Raw genomic sequence first — 20,069 nt, 5'->3', positions numbered from 1 at the left:
TGATTTCCGGATTTTGAGTAATGTAAGGTTCTTTATTTGGTCTTCCGTCGGCCGTAAATCTGTAAAAGGTTACAAGTTGTTTTTAGATATTGATGTGTACAAACAGTAGAAAGCCTAACACATATAGTAAAAAAGTAACATATAACTGGTGATTTTAAAAGTTTTCTTTGCCTATAGAGTTGTTTTGAGAATTGACTAATTCTATCTTGGATCATAAAGGCAAACCATTCCCTCATTGTAGTATAAGGTCGTTTGTTATCGTCATTGTCTTCATCTTCTCTATGCTTGATTTTAGTTCGTTAACCATCTTCATCATTAGGAAATAGCAACGGGTACTGAAGAGACGCGTATGAAGGATGCAACTCATTAAGATATTCTAATTTGCCTCCTATTTTGTTGACAAAAATATCACGACGCCTCGATGTATCCTACAATTAATGCTGCAACTTTGAAGTTGTTGGAAGGTTGTATGTTCTGCCATCTTGTTGCATGTTACATATAAGAAGTAACTTCATATTTGTAGCAGGTTGTTGGTTATAAGTAGCTCTTGCCATTCTGTAAGTTTGTACTAAAACATTTTAACGATCAAGCATTTTTTTCAACCATATATCTTATACACAACAGACTGATCTCCATGATCCAAGTAATCTATACTTAAAATTTAAAATTGATATTAGATATGTTTTTATGAATTTCTAAATACATTAGTTATTATACAAACATCACATTAGTGAATCCCCTTTTGAAATCCTATTAAATCTGTTATTCTTAGTTGTACGATGTTCTCTTCTTTTGCTATCACCCATTTTTTTCCTAGTTATATGCTTCTGTTTAGACGCTGAGTTATAATATCAAATCCAGAGAAATAATGATAAGAGGTTTGTCAAGCACATGGTTTATCCACTTCCTTAAGACCCTTGTCAACATAACTGATTTGTCATTAGCATCACCATCATCATTCAACATCTTGAAGTTTTTGGTATCCATTCCATAAATAATCATGTATAAGGAATCATATGTATACTTGCTTATTTATTTTATATTTAAGGTTTACTACTTTATTGGTATCCGTTTCACGCATTAATATTATTAAGATTGTATTGAGCAGAGTGAATATTCGTTATACTGTGATTATGCTTATCCGAATAATCATAGTATAACCGCCGCAAACTACACCAAACGCATTGATTTAAATTTAGTAGTATATATTATACAGTCATTAGACTTGAGTATATCATACAAAAGATCTCCCTAATTTACAAAGTGTATATTGGGGCTTGAATATAATGTATATCTAATATCTATCAGCATCATTGACTGAAACTACTTTAAGAAGCATGATGCACTACCTTAACCAAACTATCAAGAATTAGAAAAACTATAGTGAATTTATCTTTTTTGGTTCAGTGGTATACAAAACATTTTAAACTTTAGTGAATTTATCTTTTTTGGTTCAGTGGTATACAAAACATTTTAGAAGATTTCCTACTATCATTTTTTTCAGGCATTAATTTTTGTATTACTAAATTCTAACTCAGACTCACGAAAAGACCACATTCCAAAAGTTCAAATTACCCTAGAACACATAGAATTGACAACGAATCTAAACAAATCACTTTTGAACTACAATTAAGCAAATCACTTTTGAACTCCAGTCCTAATTAAGCAAATCAATTCTGAAATTTAATCCTAATTAAAAAAATTTATAAAATCTGCTCGTAAGAGCATTCATTCAAGCACAAATTCTTGTAGTTGTATGAATTAAAGTGAGCAGTTTGAAATTCTAGAATACATATCTTTAACATAAACAATATGTAATCATGAATAATACGGGGGTTGTTTTGCATTATTCATTTAATATTTATATATTTTTTTGGATTTTAATTTTATTTATTGTAAGAAAGTTAATAATATATTTATGGTTTGATGATGAAAGGGTTTCACAAATAAATGAGATATTATAACCCGGTTTAAAAGTTATCTGGGTTTGGTGAGACAAAAGACCCGCTTATTTTTTTTACTATAAAATTGTTTCTTAATTATAGATAACACCTTTAAAAAAATCATATACTAATTTTTAGTATATCCCTATTTTATAGGATTTTCACATCAAATATTTAGTGAGATTAATTTTTAATTTAATGAGATGTTATAACCCGTTTAAGGGCTATCTGGGTTTGGTGAGACCCATACCCGTAAATTCGGGTCATTCAACATAAACAATCCATAATCATGAAATCTTTAGTAACTCAGATCCACATGAACCCTAGAACACGCAGAATTGACAACGAATCGCTTAAAAACAATACTTGCATAACTAATGGTGACATCTTATATGCATCATTAAGATCATGGTTCACTTGTTTTTGTTTTTCAAAAAAAAGATTTTGGTTCGGTTTCAGATTTGCTATAAACAGAAACTGAATAAACCAAACCGAATACAAAAAAGTGACTCGTGGTCATACAGATTAACCAATCTCTTTTAATTATAAATATAACTAACAATGCATCCATGAGTTCTAACCTAAAACATACAAAAATAATAATAATAAGAAGATAAAATACCTGCTGTAACTGCGATGGTTAATTCCGCTACGAATGAACAGACAGACAGACAGCAATGGTGAATTTGACCTGAAGAGAATAAAAACAATCAGCGGCTACAGGCTGTATATTTATAATGATTTCCGTATGAGTTGTATTATTTATATAATAGGTAAAGATACATTCTAGATTATATAGGGATTTGAATTCAGTTATTATTATTGTTGAATGAATGTAAATTATTTAAATTATATTTAGCTACAAATTAAATTTAATAGATCTCTTAAATCTGATTTGAGATTTACTTATAAGGATTTCCATATGAGTTGTATTATACATATAATAGGTAAAGATACATCGAAAATCATATAGGGATTTGAATTCAATTATAATAATAATTATTATTATTATTATTGTTGTTGTTGTTGTTGAATGAATAATGATTTTAGATTTACACGGGAATAATGATATTATATAGTGATATATAATCACGTTTTGATATAAACAGTGATATATATATATATAATCAATTCATATATACATTAAAATCCTTTCCATTATGGGGATATAAGTAAATTAATAATATCTATTATTAACATAATCATACCTATATCACCAAATTGATCGTATTTATGTTTAAAATTTAAACTATAATAGGTAAAAAAGAGAGTATATATATTTAAAATTTAAACTATTTAAACATATTTTGACTTTATAAAGTCAAATACCACACGTGTGACTAAGAATCTCAAACATATGTATAGCACCATCTTCACCACCAGTGAAGATAATAAGTTAGGTGTTCGTCCGTTTCACTAAACGATCACAAAACTTTGTTGATATTTATAGAACTGCGAAAACCGCGTACCTTATTCATGGAAGTGAGCACAATCGGGGTAGCGAAAGAGCCACAACTCCGGTTTGCAAAGATCTTGCAGGTTGTTGCAGATCGATGCAAACGTTTTGGATATCCAGAAGGCGATAACTTCTTCGAGTTCAGCAAAAACATGTTGGCAAAAAGATGGGAGGTGTTAAGGGAAACCGTTAAAAAATCCCAAATGTTTATTCTACCAAAATACCCTTTCCAACATTGCAATTATTATGGAGATATCACTCATGCAAGCTTAACAAACGCATTACGCAACTTAAGAACTCATTTTGATATAAAAGAATGAAGGATTTCGAAAACAAAGTATAAGGCGTTTATCATAAACGTGATACATAAGTCGGTAACTCACTTTGTTTTAAACGTGATACATAAGTCGGTTATAGATCTGATCATAGGCGATTATCATAAACATAAATGTAAAACATTAACGAAGATTAAGGCGTTTTTGTAGTTACCTTTTTGTTGGAGTAGGGAACTTGCCATGCTACAAATAATGGTACAGCTTCTTTGTTTCGAAAACGCATTTTTTGCACCGGGTACATGAGTTGTACTAGGGGGTGTTGTTGTTGATGATGAAATCGGTAATGGTTGCTTGGCAGCGAACGATTACCATGAGTGCAAAGGAAAAGACAACTTATTAGTTATTACCACATGCAATCACCAAATAAATAAATTTATTGTCAAACTTAGTAACAGAAACCTTCCTGTAGTGATTATCCAAGTAATGATTATCAAAATCATTAAAATAAATCAAATACAAAATGCATTGATTCATAAGATCTAGAGAATAAAGACATACATTCGCCACGATGATCTTTAACCGCAAAGGCTTCGGTTTCATGAGTCAATACTCGGGCTGCAATTCTGAACTTTCTACTTTGAATCCAGCTTGAGTTATCAGTTGACTCAATATCTCCAAGGGTAACAACATCATCCTTCATGGTAGCACTTATATCATCGGCAAGCAATGGCCTTTTACCTCTTCTTTCCTTCGTAATATTCTTTTCAAACTCATTACTTGTCTAAATGTTAACGTCTGCATCTACTGTTGCAATCAATAAGTTATAAAATCACTATCATCACTACACAAACTGTACGGAAAATAAGCAGCATAATAAAGTAAGTTAGGGCAAAGTAGTAGCAGCAGTAGTAGTAGCAGCAGCAGCAGCAGCGGCAGCGGTAGTAGTAGTAGGGTTCAGGGTTCAGCAGCAGCAGTAGTAGTAGAACAGCAAGATAAATAAAAACATACAATGATTGTATTAGTCAGCGGGTATAAAACGCAATCGAAAAACAACAACTAGGGTTTGTGACTAAGCGAATAACACACAAATACACAACAGATACGATAAACAAACTCAATTAACGAAGAATTATGATAATTGTTTTAATCTTAATTACCTACGATGATTGTAAAGATGAGGAGATGAGAGTTCTAGTAAGGCACTCGTTAGGCAGTGGGTTTAGGGTTAGAGAGACAGAGAGAGAGAGAGATAGAGCCGTGAGGTTGAAATTAGAGATGATTCCGAGTTAGTTATGACCCGTGTAAGAGTTATTTGGATCAAACCGGGTAAAATCAATGAGAATTCACCGTTTAGAAATTAAGCAATCTAGTGGCTTCCATAAAGGGGGGAGGCGACCACATCACGACACGTAGGATTTTAAAGGTTTCATATATATATATATATATATATATATAGATATTGAATAGTTAGAGCATTCTCAATTCATTCTCCATTTTTATCTCTATAGTTACACTAAAAACACCATCTTTTCTTTCTCATTTTCAATTAAATAATACTTTTTATACTTTTATTATTATCTTTTATCTCTCATTCACTCACAACCATTTTCAAAAACATTTAAAAATTATAGAGATGAAAAGAGTATTTCTCCAAATTTAACCATTGCATTTTCTCTCTCCTCATTTCACAACCACTTTTAACTTTATCTAAAATATGAACAACCCCCTCATATAATTTAAAGAATTCATTGAGAATGCTCTAAATAAGTTCTGACCAACAAACGCAAATGAATTCAATAGGGCCTCCTTTATATCACATCTTTCTTTAAGCCCACCAACAAACTCATGTATTGCTTGAAATATAAATGCTAGAATAATTCGTTAACATTACAATCGGAGGTGGAAAGATTGAAACAAGGTAAGTGGTGAAAGTTTAGACGAAAAAGGAAGGGAGAAGGTTCAAAATTTTCAAATGAAAACGGATAAATTTACACTGCTGAGCAGTGGGTGTATGATTTATGGTCACTCAAGTCCTGAATCGATATGAACACAAATAATAACATACACAATTTACCGTATTGGGCTGGTGTAGGGATGAAATTTTTTCTCCAAATACGTGCACCTGCTCAGTACTCGTACCCGTACTCGTCTATTTGGTACAAGTACCGGTACCAAGATTTTAGAGCTTTGGTATTCGATAATAACAAGTATCGGTACGGGTATTTCGGTACTCGGTACCTATTAAAAATATGTAGTTTTTTTTCAAGGTTCAAGGCTTCATACCGGCTTTTCAAAACACGAAGTGCCTTATATCTTCCAATTATTTATCGAAGATTCAAGATTTTAGAGCTTCGGTATTCGATACTAACGGGTATCGGTACGAGTATTTCGGTACTCGGTACCTATTTAAAATATGTAGTTTTTTTTCAAGGTTCAAGGCTTCATGCCGGCTTTTCAAAACACGAATTGCCTTATATCTTCCAATTATTTATCAAAGATTAAACGAATATTAAATTTCTTTGATTTTGCTTATTTTGTTTAAACATTTTGATAAGTTTTTTCTGGAAAGAATCTGTATGTTTTGGTATTCAATATATAGTTGATTATGAATGGGTTTGATATTATGGTTTGTTTATAGTTTTGGTAATATGTTACGATTGTGGTTTACGGTTTTATTGAATGTCGGTGTCGTATTCGTACCATAAAATTCGATACGGGTACGAATAGCCAGTTTTATTGATTTTTGGCAGGTACTTTTGTGTACTTTTACGGGTATGAATACTGTACCAATCTTATCTCTAGGCTGGCGTATGAGTAAATTAAGGTTTTAGAAGGAACGATCTGGAATTCTTGTAGTCTTTTCTTGCTGGGCTATTGATTGGGCTGGTGTATTAGCCCAGTGCCATAGTGGGAAGTGGGTCGTATCATCTATTTTGAATTATGCAATTTGAGTGAGGTCTTTATGTTTGTGTGCCATGTTTGATTGGAGTGTTGTTTACATATTACATTAGAGACCATAAAGATATTTATGAATATTGCTGCCGTTTTAAACTTTTATTATGACCTAAAGAGAACAGCGATCAAAGATTGATTTTAGTATATGAATATTTTGCACATCTTTTGTTCAAACTATTCTATAAAGGGGGATAAAAATGAAAATAATGAGAAAGATTTGTAACCACATATGTGTGAACCCTCGGGTGGGCAAAAGTAAAATTGCACTAATTTTGACGTTATTTTACTAATCTCGTGAAAATAACGTTAAAAGTAGCGGAAGGTTAATCAGGCATCATGTGGTGGCGTTGATAGCCGAAAGACAAGGGCACATGCACCGATCAGCCGGTGTCCCGATGATTGAGTGCCATGTGCCTTATGTCCAAGGCTTGATGCAAAACTACTATCGAGCCGGGGGTCTCACCGGAAGCAGCCTCTCTATCCCTATGGGATAGAGGTAAGGCTGTCTACATCTTACCCTCCTCAGACCCTACCATAGCATTGCTATTGGTGGGATATACTGAGTACGATGATGATGATGATGATGATGATTTGTAACCACATAAAAAAACCCTTAAAAAATAAAAATAAAATTAATAAAAAATCATAACTCAAAATTTAAAAAAAAAACAAAAAAAAAACACAAAAATATTAAAATACTTTCACCGTCTTCCTCGTTCTTAAAAAAAATATTGAGGGAAAAAGATCATTGTGTCTTTTTGTTTATCATTGTGTTTTGTCTTTGTGTTTATTTTCGTCATTGATTATGTCTTTTTTTTCTTGATATTGTGTTACATTACTCAACATTGTGCTGTATTTTGTTCAGCATTGTGTTATATTTAGCGATCTATTGTGTATCTTTTAGTTATAATTGTGTTTTTTGTTCATTTTCGTCATTGTGTCTTTTTTTCGGCGTTTTTTTAACGGGAATAAAAGGGGAGACATTTTAGTTTTTTTAATTTTTTCGTTTTCTATTTATATTTTGAGTTATGATTTTTTTATTATTATTTTTGAACTTTTTTAGTGGTTTTTTATGTTGTCACATATTCGTCTCCCCTTTCGTTTTTTATCCCATTGTATTTTAACTTTTCCCTTCAGCTTTTTACATCAAATAATTATTTTCAAATAATTATTTTCACTTCAACTTATTAACACAGTGACAAATATGAAATAATTGTTTGATATACTTTAGAATGGGTACACTTGACGATATGAATCATATCTATACTTCATCTAATTGTTGGAGTGACGGGCACATGCCTTTTAAAGTCAGAGACGGAGTCAGGAATTTTCGATAGGGTGGGCATAAATGAATAGGGTAAAAACTGGGTAGAGTTAAAGATATCAGGATTTGACTAATAATTATGGAGGCCCAAAGCAAAATGGACTTTCGGGAACCTTATTAAAAGTTTTTATGTATTTTTTTAATATTGAGATAAAACTTTTTTCTTTTTAAGAAATTGCTACTTAATCGAGTTCAACGAGTCATGCATAGTAATGTATGACTCAACAATCTATCAATGCAGTGCTTAAAAGATTGACTTTTTCTAGCCAAAAAGAGCCTGCGGCGTAGTTTGTTGCCCGTTTTTCATCTGTCTTCAGTAAACTCTTTTCATGAAAATTATGATAAATATGATTATCAAAAAAAAATAAAAATAAAAATTAAAGGTTCCGGAATGACAACTAAATATAAATCAATTTAAACAAAACAACACAATCAGTATAATTATATAAAAGGGTTAAAAAAATACACACCTTATTCACTTCCATATCATAATTATTATTTTACCGAATAAGAAGCTGCAAAAAGGGTTGGTATGAGCTCGATTTCTTTCTAAAATATTTTGCAATAAGAAACCATTAAATCATAAAGTTATCATAATTGTATATTTAAATTAAAGTATCAGAAAACTTGAAACAATAAACGATAACAAAATTAACAAAATACTGCGTATACTATTTATAAAAGAAAAACTAAAATAATTTTCTAGTAAGAGCCTCCCACCAATGCTTTCCCTAATAAAGCATTTATTTTTAGATGTTCTTTTCTTGTTTGATTTAAAGTTATGAGGCTATTATTTTTTTGTAATAATTTATTTCTCCTTTCATCTTCCATCTTCAATATTTGCAACTACAACTCTCACCCTTCATCGGAAAATTGCCATTCATATTCTTTACATTATGTTCTTTCCACCACTGGTCTAGGCATTGAGATTGGAGTTTTGGAGGGTGGGCAGTCGAGCTTAAACAGGAAGATTAGGCTATTAACTACGCTAAGAACATGAGCTGGACGGTGGGCATTTGCCGACGATGGGCATTTGCCCGTACTCAATAAGCTCTTCTGTATCCGCCCATGCTTAAAGTACTGATGAGTCAGAGTGACATTTCGGTCCCCTTTTTCAAAAACTTATATTTGTGGAACTATGGAAGTGAATGAAAGGAAATTAAACTGCTTAATTAGTGATTAAAGGAACTGAACACATAATCAAAAGGTTAAACTCTGTTTATGAGTTTACTCGATTTGAGCTAATATTGAGGGACTGATAGTATAACTTTAGTAACAACTAGGATTGAGTCTTTTTGATACATGGATGGTTAAAAAAATATAACAAAAAAGTTAAGTTTAATAAAATACATAATAACATACCTTATGGATTAATAAAATATAAATAATGATAAACAAAATTTTACAATTCATGTCTCTAAAAACATTTTTAAATACAACATTGGATAGTGACCTGTCTGGTTAGAAGAAATGTTAAAATCATTATATTTAAACATATTCAAAGGTTAACTTTTAACATACTAATAGGATATTTATTGAAATTGTATATAAGTGGTTATTCTATTTTGGGTAATAAAGAACTTGTTATTCTTAACTCTTGGGCTCAGGAATTCCTATATAACTTAAGTGACACAATAAAAGCTTTTTCTCTTCTTTTATTAACCGATTTATGTATTGGATTTCATCGCCCCATGGTTGGGAATTGATGATTGGCTTTGTCTACTAGGATTTTGGATTTGTTCATAATGATCAAATTATATCTGGCATTGTTTCAACTTTTCCAGTCATTCTAGATACAATTTTCAAATATTGGATTTTTCGTTATTTAAATCGCGTATCTCCGTCACTTGTAGTGATTTATCATTCAATGAATGACTAAAAAATAGTCTACTTAATCCAATTATAATGTTTCTTACTTTGCAGTTGTACATAAGCAAAACATTGAAAATTGCTTTCTATTTCTACCCATCCCGGATATATTCATTCATCTAGAATATTTTTATAACTTATTTATTGGGATTTCCAAATAAAACATAATTGATTGGCTTGATAAAATATGAAATTATTCACATGACATCTACGTAACATCATATATGGAGGCCCTAGATTGATGCCATGTGAAAAGATCATTTTTTTTAATAGTATAGTAGATTAATAAACTTTGCTTTAGTTGAAAGATAACTCTTTTTTTTACCAGCAACTTCAATTAAAAAACACTCTTACTGGTTAGAAAAGCCTAACCGGAAGGGAAAAAACAAAACCAAGGTCACATACTAAGTAACGGGTTTCTTAACCACATTACCCAATTCCAATTAAAATTACAATTACGAGAAGAAAGCCATAAATAAGAAACCGAAACATAATAATTGAAAAGAAAATCTTTCTTATCAAGTTTCATACCAAAAATCGTCTTGTTTCGAGCATTCCGAATAAGCCACCAAGCAGTGAAAATAATCACCTCAATCGCATCATTTTTCTTCTTCACCCATCTAGACGAATGCAACCAACTAATGATGTTTTTCGACCCAAAACTGGTAGGAAAATCTAATTCCAACCAACAACCTATCGCTTTGCATAACCTGGACGCAATGAGAAACCCACCAAAAACACGATCCAAAACCTCCATCGAGTTCGAACAAACAGGACAAAGAATGGAAGGAATATCCATACCTATAATCGAAAGTTTTTATCTAGTTGGTAATCGATCCATTAACAACCGCCAGCTTAAGATGTTAACCTTTTAGGAACAAATTTATTCCATCTTGTACAACAGGACGCATCTGGTAACTCTCACCGATCAAGAAACATTCAAACACTTTTAACCGAAAAATTATCATCGTGGACTAATTCCCACACCCAATGGTCTTTTGAGTTTGATAAAGAAACTACATACAAAACGTCGACCAAGTCATTTAGTTGCTCCGACTCCACCCCGCCTCTTGGATCTCTCCTCCAATTCCAAACCCAAGAAGAATTAACCAACCTCTCATTTTAAAAGCAATCTTTGTTGACCTCTAAGTTGAAGATTCTTGGAAATCTCGAAGATAAAGAGGATTCTCCAATCCAAATGTCTTTCCAAAACAATGTTTTATTTCTGTTTCCCATCTTTTTTCGAGAGACAGAGGGGCAAAAGGGTATTATCATATAACTTATTAACCGCTTTAATAATACGAGACCAAATACCATTCCTTTTTATGTTACAAGACATGCCATCTTGCTACTTTTCGAGCCAAAAATCGCCTTTAAAATCCTCACCCATAAGGAATTTGGATTGTTAACAAATCTCCATCTCCATTTATATAACAAGGCAAGATTAAATTTCTTGAAACTACCTATGTCCAAACCTCCTTTAGATTTAGCGGCCAAAACAGAATTCCATTTAACCCAATGCCATCTTCGTTTTCCTTATCCCCTCCCCATAAAACCTCGCCAGCAAAGACTCTAATTTTTTTCTAACAACACCAACCGGTAACATGAAAAGAGATACATAGTAAATCCCCAATGATACAAGCATAGAAGTGATTAAGGTCAATCCCCCCCTATTGTAGCATCTGGCTTTCTAAAAATAATATAAAGAAATTTTGTTATTTAATTTCTTGTTATTAATTGTTGGCAATTAAATAATAAGATAATATAATGGATGATAGACTTAAATAAATATGGATCTAGAGTAATTATGGACTTAGTGAGCAAGTAGGCCTAAAGTTCATGGGCTTAAAGTATAGTATACCTTAAACTAGAGGTGCATAAAAAACCCGAACCCGGAACCGGTTTTTTTATACCCGGGTTTTTAATACCCGAACCCTTACCCGACCCTACCCGTAGGGTACGGATAGGATATGCACTTCAGTACCAAAACCCGTACCCAGAGCCGGACCCGATTTATACCCGGTATACCCGAAAACCGGAACAGGTTCCATACCCGGAACCGGGTTTTTCCAATACCCGAAACCGGGTTTTTCAAATACCCGATCTATACAGGAAAACTAACTGAAAATACCCCTAAAAATTATAACCCCTTAAAAAAATCCAATTTATACCCCAAAAAAGCCCCAAAAAAACCCAAAAATGGGGTTTTTTCAATACCCGAAAATAGGGTATTCGAATACCCGGTTCGATACCTGACCCGAAACCCGATGCATAGGGTATGGTTTTTAGAGAAAACACCTGGACCCGGACCCGACCCGAGTATTGCTAATACCCGATTTTCCAATACCAGGTCATACCCGAACCCAGTTCCATTTTAAAAACACACAATCAAAACGCACATAACTCTTGAATCTAAGAATTTTGCAAGAACAAGTTCAACATGTTTCAAGAAAAACAAGAAGAACAACGCTCAAGATCTAAATAGATTCTAGGTATGTTTTAAGCTATAAGCTCGGTCGTTTGAGTTCAGTTTGTTTATGATTTCTAGATCTAACTAAAATCGGGTTCTTTTATAAAATAAGATAAAGATTAGAACTTAAACTTAACCAAGTTAGATCTTTGGTTCACAACAATAACAATATAGGTTGTTTGGTAAATAGGATTAATAATAATAATAATAATAATAATAATAATAATAATAAAAGTAAGAAAATAATATTAATAACAAACGGTAGCAGCGGCAACATGGTGATTATAATAATAATATTAATTATAATAATAGTGTAAACAAAAAAAAGAATTAGAAATAGGCAGCAGCAAATCTGTATATAAATATGTTAAATGAAATATTAAACGTAACGTCTTTTTGGTTGAGTGGTTGATCAGTGAGATAGTGAGTGGGAGGTCTCGAGTTTGAATCCCGTCCCATTATAAGCTTAGTGAAAGCGAATCTTAAACATACTACTTGGTAGTGCTAGTGGTTGCATACTACTTGGTAGTGCAAGTGGTCCCAGCATGGGATGACAAATTGGGTTGTGCGAGTTCGAATTCCACCCTCAAAACATTATTTTTTAAAATGATAGAATTACAAATTTTGTCCTTTAAAATAAGACGAATTTCGGTTCGTGTCATTTTCTAAGTTTCCTTGCAGGCGGTGTACTTTAAACATTTTTTTCCTGCAAGTTTTGTCCTTTACGCTAACTGGGTTAGAAAAAGTCAATTAAATGCCCTCACGTGAGACGCATGTGAGGGCATTTTTGTCATTTCGTATATCTCTGCAACTAAGCCCTCTGTATCACTCTTCCCCCTCCCTCTCAGTCGAATCAATTCCCGTCGATTAAAAACCTTAAACCCTCGTGTCCGACGCGACTCAATTAGGGCTTCAATCAATTGCACATCATTCTCAGAACTTAAACACGTAAGATGGATGATCCTCCTCATCCTCGATTCTACATTCGTGAAGCTGATGAACAATCAAATGCTGATGCGTTTTATGGTAAGTTAAAACTTTAGGGTTTATAATTGGGTTTATTTAACTAACAGCTGTTTAATCTTGTTTGTATAGTAAATAATCCACATTTGTTCACGATCAAGATGCACCATGGTGGCAGTTTCACTAAATTTCTAGGACGGGTTTATAAGAGAGCCGTTGTCCATTTTGTTGACATGCTAGATATTAACAAGTTTTCAATTCACGAGCTTGATCGAATCTTGCTTGAATTATCCTATCCTACAGATAAGGTTAGATTCTACCATTATGTAGTACCGGGTTCAGAATTGGATTGGGGGCTTAGAGCTTTGGGAAGTGATGATGATGTTAGGGGATTTGCTAAGTATATTGGAGCTTTTAATCAGTTAATGAATGTGTATGTTGAGCATGAGTTCACCTCTGTACACACATACTTCTGCTTAACCTCAAAGTTTACCATTGAAGAGATAACAAATGAGGAGTTTCTTGCAAGCGAGGTCGTACTAGATAAAGCAAACTCAGTTAAGAAAATGTTGTTGTTGGAATGGCAAGATAGCACAAATGAGGTAGTTGTGGAACAAGACAAACAGGATGCAAATGTGAATGTTCAAGAAGAGAATAATGTTGGTGTTGTTGAACAACAAGACCAGATTGATATATGTCATGAGGATCCAGAATTTGACCCTATGTTTGGAGAGGATGCTTTTGGTGTGCAACCTACAAATGAGGTGGAGATTGATTACAATGGTGATGTAGATGGAGGTGGGGATGGAGGTGGATATGGTGTGCAGCCTACAAATGAGGTGGATATGGATTACAATGGAGGTGGGGATGGAGGTGGGGATGAAGATAGTGAAGATTCTTCAATTTCAGATGAAGAAAGTGGAGATGAGTCTTCAAGTTCAGATGAAAGTGGAACTGATGATAGTAGGGATTCTAACTATGAAATGAGAGATGAGAGTTCTGATGATGATGAACATCTAGAGGGTTGTCCAGTTAAGAAACCAAAGAATGTGAAGAAATCTAAGAACAAAAAGAAATCTAAAAATGTTAAGAAAACTAGGGATGGTGATGAAGATTCAGAAAGTGATTCAGATAGTGACTTCAACTATGAAGATGGTGAAATACATGATGTAGATGTAGATATGAGGGATTTCAGACTGCATACTGATTTTGAAGTTGAACAGCAGGATGCAAATTGTAGTTTAGAGGTTTTGGACATAGAAATGGATGATGTGATGTTGGATAATGATAGGATGTATAATGAGAAACAAAGAAATGAGGGGGACATGGATTATCTTTTCCATGTGGGACAAGTTTTTGGTACAAAAGCAGAGGTGAAGGATATGATCAAGGCACATGCAGTTGAAACAAGAAGACAAATTAGGATAAGAAAAGATGATTTGGTAAGGGTCAGGGCTGTGTGTGAAGGAGATATGGAAGTGCAGGGGGGTGGATCTAGCAGTGCTAATAAAGATGAGGGACCAGTCCAGAAAAGTATTGGGGGTAGGGGAAAAAGGAAAGACCCACTTGCTATTAGATGCCCTTGGGTACTGTTGTTGTCATACCAAAAGAGAACAGCTTCATGGAAAATTACAAGGTTGATAAATGAACATAAATGCCTTCAATCTAGGGAAATTTATGCTTGCACAGCCGGGTTCCTCTCAAACCATTTGGTTACTGATCTTCAAGATGACCCAAAGCTGAAAGTTAAATCCATCAAAGAAAGGTTTCAAAGGAGGTTTGAAGTTGGTGTGTCTGAGATGAAAGCTTATAGGGCAAAGATGTTGGCCAGGGAACATATAATTGGAAATTTCAGAGGCCAATATGGGTTATTGAGGGATTATATTGAAGAGTTGAAGAGGACTAATCCAGATACAACAGTGAAGCTTGAATTAGAAGAATGCTCAGATCCAACATCTGAGACAAGACAATTCAAGAGGATATACATCTGTTTGGGGTCTTTGAAAAAGGGGTTCAAAGCAATAGGTAGGGATCTGTTGGGACTGGATGGGGCTTTCCTTAAAAGTGCTTGGCCTGGTCAACTTTTAACAGCAGTTGCTCTAGATCCAAACAATGGATACTACCCTGTTGCATATGCTGTAGTTGAAGCTGAAACATTGAACTCTTGGGAATGGTTCTTGGAATGCCTTGGTGATGACTTGGATATAAACAACAGATCCAAGTTTACCTTTATGAGTGACAGGCAAAAGGGTCTTATACAGGCTGTAGATAAGTTGTTTCCTTCTGCAGAGCATAGGTTTTGTGTGAGGCACATTGAAGATAACCTAAGATCACTCTTCAGAGGAAAGCTTTTAAGGGATGCTCTTTGGAAGCTGGCTAGATGTACATCACCTACACAATATGAGAGAGAGATGAACAACCTAAAAAACTTGAACAAAAGGTGTCATCTTTGGGTATCTAAGATCCCACCAGAAACATGGTCAAGGTCACACTTCTCTGGTAAGTTTTTAATTTTGTATCCTTTATTCTCTCATAACTTTCAAGTTTTGTCCTTTATCTGTTGTGTTTTGTTATAATAGGTAGAGCAATGTCTGATATGTTGACCAACAACATGTGTGAATGTTTCAATTCAAAGCTGGTAGATGGAAGGGACAAGCCTATTATCACATTGCTGGAATACATCAGAGAATATGTGATGAGGAAGATTGTTACTGTGTTGAAGGTAATTGATAGGTCATCAGGGTTACTAACACCATATGCTACACAAATTATGGAGTCAGTGAAGAAGGAAGCAAGCAGGTGAGTTGTATGTGAATATTTACTTGTCTTGTAAATGATGTGAATGGTTTACATATTTGGATGATAGGTACTCTGTGCATTGGAACGGTGAGGATCATTATCAGGTAACAGGTCCATATGGTGATCAGTGTGTAGTGAACATGAGCACAAGTACATGTGCATGTAGGAGATAGGAGATAACTGGGATACCTTGTAGACATGTGGTGGCATGTATTTGGGTGAAGGGTGCACATGACAGATCTGTTGGCAGGCCAGAAACATTTGTCAAACCAATTTACACAATGGATAGGTGGAAGGCAGTGTATAGCTACAAGGTGTATCCCATCAATGGTATGAGTATGTGGCCCACATCACAAGTCCCAATCCAGATCACAGCTCCTAAATTAAAAAAGCAAAATGGAAGGCCAAAGAAATCAAGGAAAAAGTCAGCAGTGGAAAGGGAAGATGGTGGTTCAAGGAAAAAGTCAAAGGTTGATGCAAAGGGTAAGGGAAAGGCTGTGGAGGGTGAAGGCCAGAAAGTGAAGGCAGTGAGAAAGACAAAGCCAAAAGGATCAAACACTTGTGGGACATGTGGTCAAAAGGGTCACAACAAGAGATCATGCATGAAAAATTTTGCAGATTAATGTGCCTACTGTTTGACTGTTTTTGTAGTTTTTATGACTTTATGGTATGGATATTTTTATGACTGTTTTTGCAGATTAAGTTGTTAGACTTTTTTTGAAGTTTTTCATGGTATGGATGTATTAAGTTGTTGTCTGGACTTATTTTAAGTTTTTCAAACACTTGTATGGATGTATTAAGTTGTTATGGATGTATTAAGTTTTTCATGTTTTTGAAGTTTTTCATGGTATGGTAATGGTTGTGCATAACTACAGATGGATGGATCAGATGTTACTTATTTTAAGGGTTTGGACATATTTGCCCTTGGATCAGATTTTACTTAATTTAATGGTTTGGCAGTTTTTACTTATTTGCCCTTGGATCAGATCAGATCATATTATGCAGTATCATCTCTTGGTTTATGGATGTTGTAGATGGATGTGCAGATAGTGCACAATGTGCAGATTGTGCATGATGTGCAGATTGTGCATGATGTGCAGATTCTGCATAATGTGTAGATAGTGCACAATGTGCAGATTGTGCATCATGTGTAGATAGTGCACAATGTGCAGATTGTGTATACAATCCATCCAAAAGTCCAAAATAAACTAACCAAAGATCCAAATTAAATCCAAAATAAACTGATGATACATTGCTTAAAAGGGATCCAAAATTACATCCAAAATAAAGTCAAAATACATAATACTTAAACTGCATAAAGTCCTAAATTAACTAATAAAGTCAAAATACAAATAGTCAACAACTTCATATTCAGTCAACTAGTTACATTTTCATTGCAATTACAATTGCAATGAAAATGATCCAACTAATGACCAATCTGTTCTTCATCTTCCTTGCTTGTTCTTTATAACTCTCTAAACTTTGTTCAACCATGTTTTTCGATTTCAATAAGCCCGGGATAATCTCCAATGCCCGTTCACACATTGGTGGGTCACGCCATCCAAGAAAGGGGCAATCCGATGTCTGGAAAAGAGGAGAAACATGAAGTATAAACAATTGACTGGAACTTAAATCGAATTACACACTTACCATGTCCGGACAAGAGAAAAACCGACGACCTGGATTTCTATCAGTCCATGAAGTTCGAACAACTGCTACCTTGCCACAAACACAGTAAGCCATCATCAATTGAGCCCTGGTATTTGAATTTCGCATCGAGCCCTAATTGATTGAAGCCCTAATTGAGTCGCGTCGGACACGAGCCCTAATTGAAGCCCTGATTGAAGCCCTAATTGATTCGCGTCGCCGAAGAATTGAATCGATTGAAGGTGGGGTTGGGTTAAAAAGAGGGGGAAGAGTGATACAGAGGGCTTAGTTGCAGAGATATACGAAATGACAAAAATGCCCTCACATGCGTCTCACGTGAGGGCATTTAACTGACTTTTTCTAACCCAGTTAGCGTAAAGGACAAAACTTGCAGGAAAAAAATGTTTAAAGTACACCGCCTGCAAGAAAACTTAGAAAAGGACACGAACCGAAATTCGTCTTATTTTAAAGGACAAAATTTGTAATTCTGTCTTTTAAAATAATGCGATTGGGCCTATCCATGCGATTTGGCAACAAGTTCCACCATCCTAACATTACCAATCACCACAATCATCCTTACTTTCATCCTTTCACACCATACCCTAATCATCTTGTTTTTTATTAGAGCACGACATCTACATTAGAAAGTAAATATGTATGTATGAAAGAAAGAAACATTAACAGGTTAAATAAGTAATGTGTATCTCCGGATACGAAAGTGTAAGTATGTGAATGTACGGTATGTTGCCTGTTAAATTAGAACTCACTCAGTGTAACTGACTTTTAGTATGCACGCAAATAAATAGGATGAAACAGCTGGCTTGAGGAACACACATGACAGAAGAATAAAGACGCCGGCATCTGAAGATTGGAAGTTATGATGTTTTGTGATATTTGAACTTAAAAGACATGTTTGAATGTTTTGTTTAAATTTAAGATTATGTAAGTATGGTTGAAGTTTTAATTATTCCGAGAAAGTTTTAATTAATTTTGATATTTAGAACTGTGTTTATGAGTTCATCCAACGACAATGTAGGGCACCTGAGCTCGGGGCCTTACATTAAGACATAGGGCCGTCTCTGAGAATTATTTAAATATTTTGGGCCGAAGGCGAAAAATATATTGGGCCTTACGTAAAAGGAGTATTTTGTTGGATTTAAATAATTTAATTTTTAAATGGGCATGCATGGTTATGATTTGGACGGTATAAAAAACTTTTGTATAAAAGCAAGCTTAAACATGTCTCAAATGAGACTAGAATTCATGATCTTTTGGTTGAGTTATACCCATTTACCTCTAGACCAAGCTAGTTACTATGTAATTGAGTTTGAACATTAAATATATATATATATATATATATATATATATTGTTTTTTCACAAAAATACATATAATCTTTTTTAAAAATTTCGGGTCTAAGCGGTGTGTTGGGCCGGGGTCCGTCGACCACCCAGCCCACCTAGGGCCGACCGTGTTATGACATATGAGGCACGGAAACGCATGAAAGAGGTGAGTCCCCGTCTCGGGGACGATATGGGGACGGAAACGCCGGAGAAACGCCGCCGTTTCCTGGACGATTCCGGTAATTGGGGACGGGTCGTAAAACGCATCTGGAAAACGGGGACGACAACTAAAGGTTTCAGGGACGGCCTTTACCAGATTGATTTGGATGAGTTTTAGCGGCCACTTAGTGAACTTTGGCGACGAACTCCGGCGCCAGAGCTGTAGTGTTTGCTGGGAACAAGAAAGAAGAAGGAAAAAAAGAATTGTGGTGGCTGGTAACATTGCTTTAAGGTTTTTCAGGTTTAAATAAGTTTACATCTTCTAACATTTAACCCCCTTATCTTTTAATTGTTTGTATTTAATCTCTAAAACTTATAAATTTTAGCATAAAAAGTTTGAAATTAGTTTGTGTATTTTAATATTTAACCCCTCTATTATTATTAGTTACATTTAGTCTTTAAATTTTTAAAAGTATATTTAACATTTAACAAAACCTAACCTAAAAAAAAGTAAAAATCTATTACCGGGCCTTTTGTTTGTTTACTGCTTTTATTTTATTTAATTTTTTATTTTTAAAACATTTTGTAATTTGACGTAGAGACGTATATTTTATTAAATTTATTACATTTTTGGTCGTACCCTTACCGTATCCGTATCTTGAATTTTTGATTTTTGCCGTTTTTCGTACCCGTAACGTCCCCGTATCCTGATCCCGTACCTGTTCCCGTGCTACTTAGGTTATGACAACATTGAAAACGGTAGAAATAACAAAAATGAAAGAAAAATTATATGAAGTTGTTCATGATTTTACTTGGAATGAGTTTGGCTCCAGTTTTAGCTCTTCCAAATTTTAAGAAAAAAAAATA

This window comes from Bidens hawaiensis, unplaced genomic scaffold, assembly GCF_021521415.1.
Source record: "Bidens hawaiensis isolate Kalapana, Puna unplaced genomic scaffold, B.hawaiensis_p1.1 tig00037899_1, whole genome shotgun sequence".
NCBI classification, from domain to species: domain Eukaryota; kingdom Viridiplantae; phylum Streptophyta; class Magnoliopsida; order Asterales; family Asteraceae; genus Bidens; species Bidens hawaiensis.
This window is presented reverse-complemented; position numbering follows the sequence as displayed.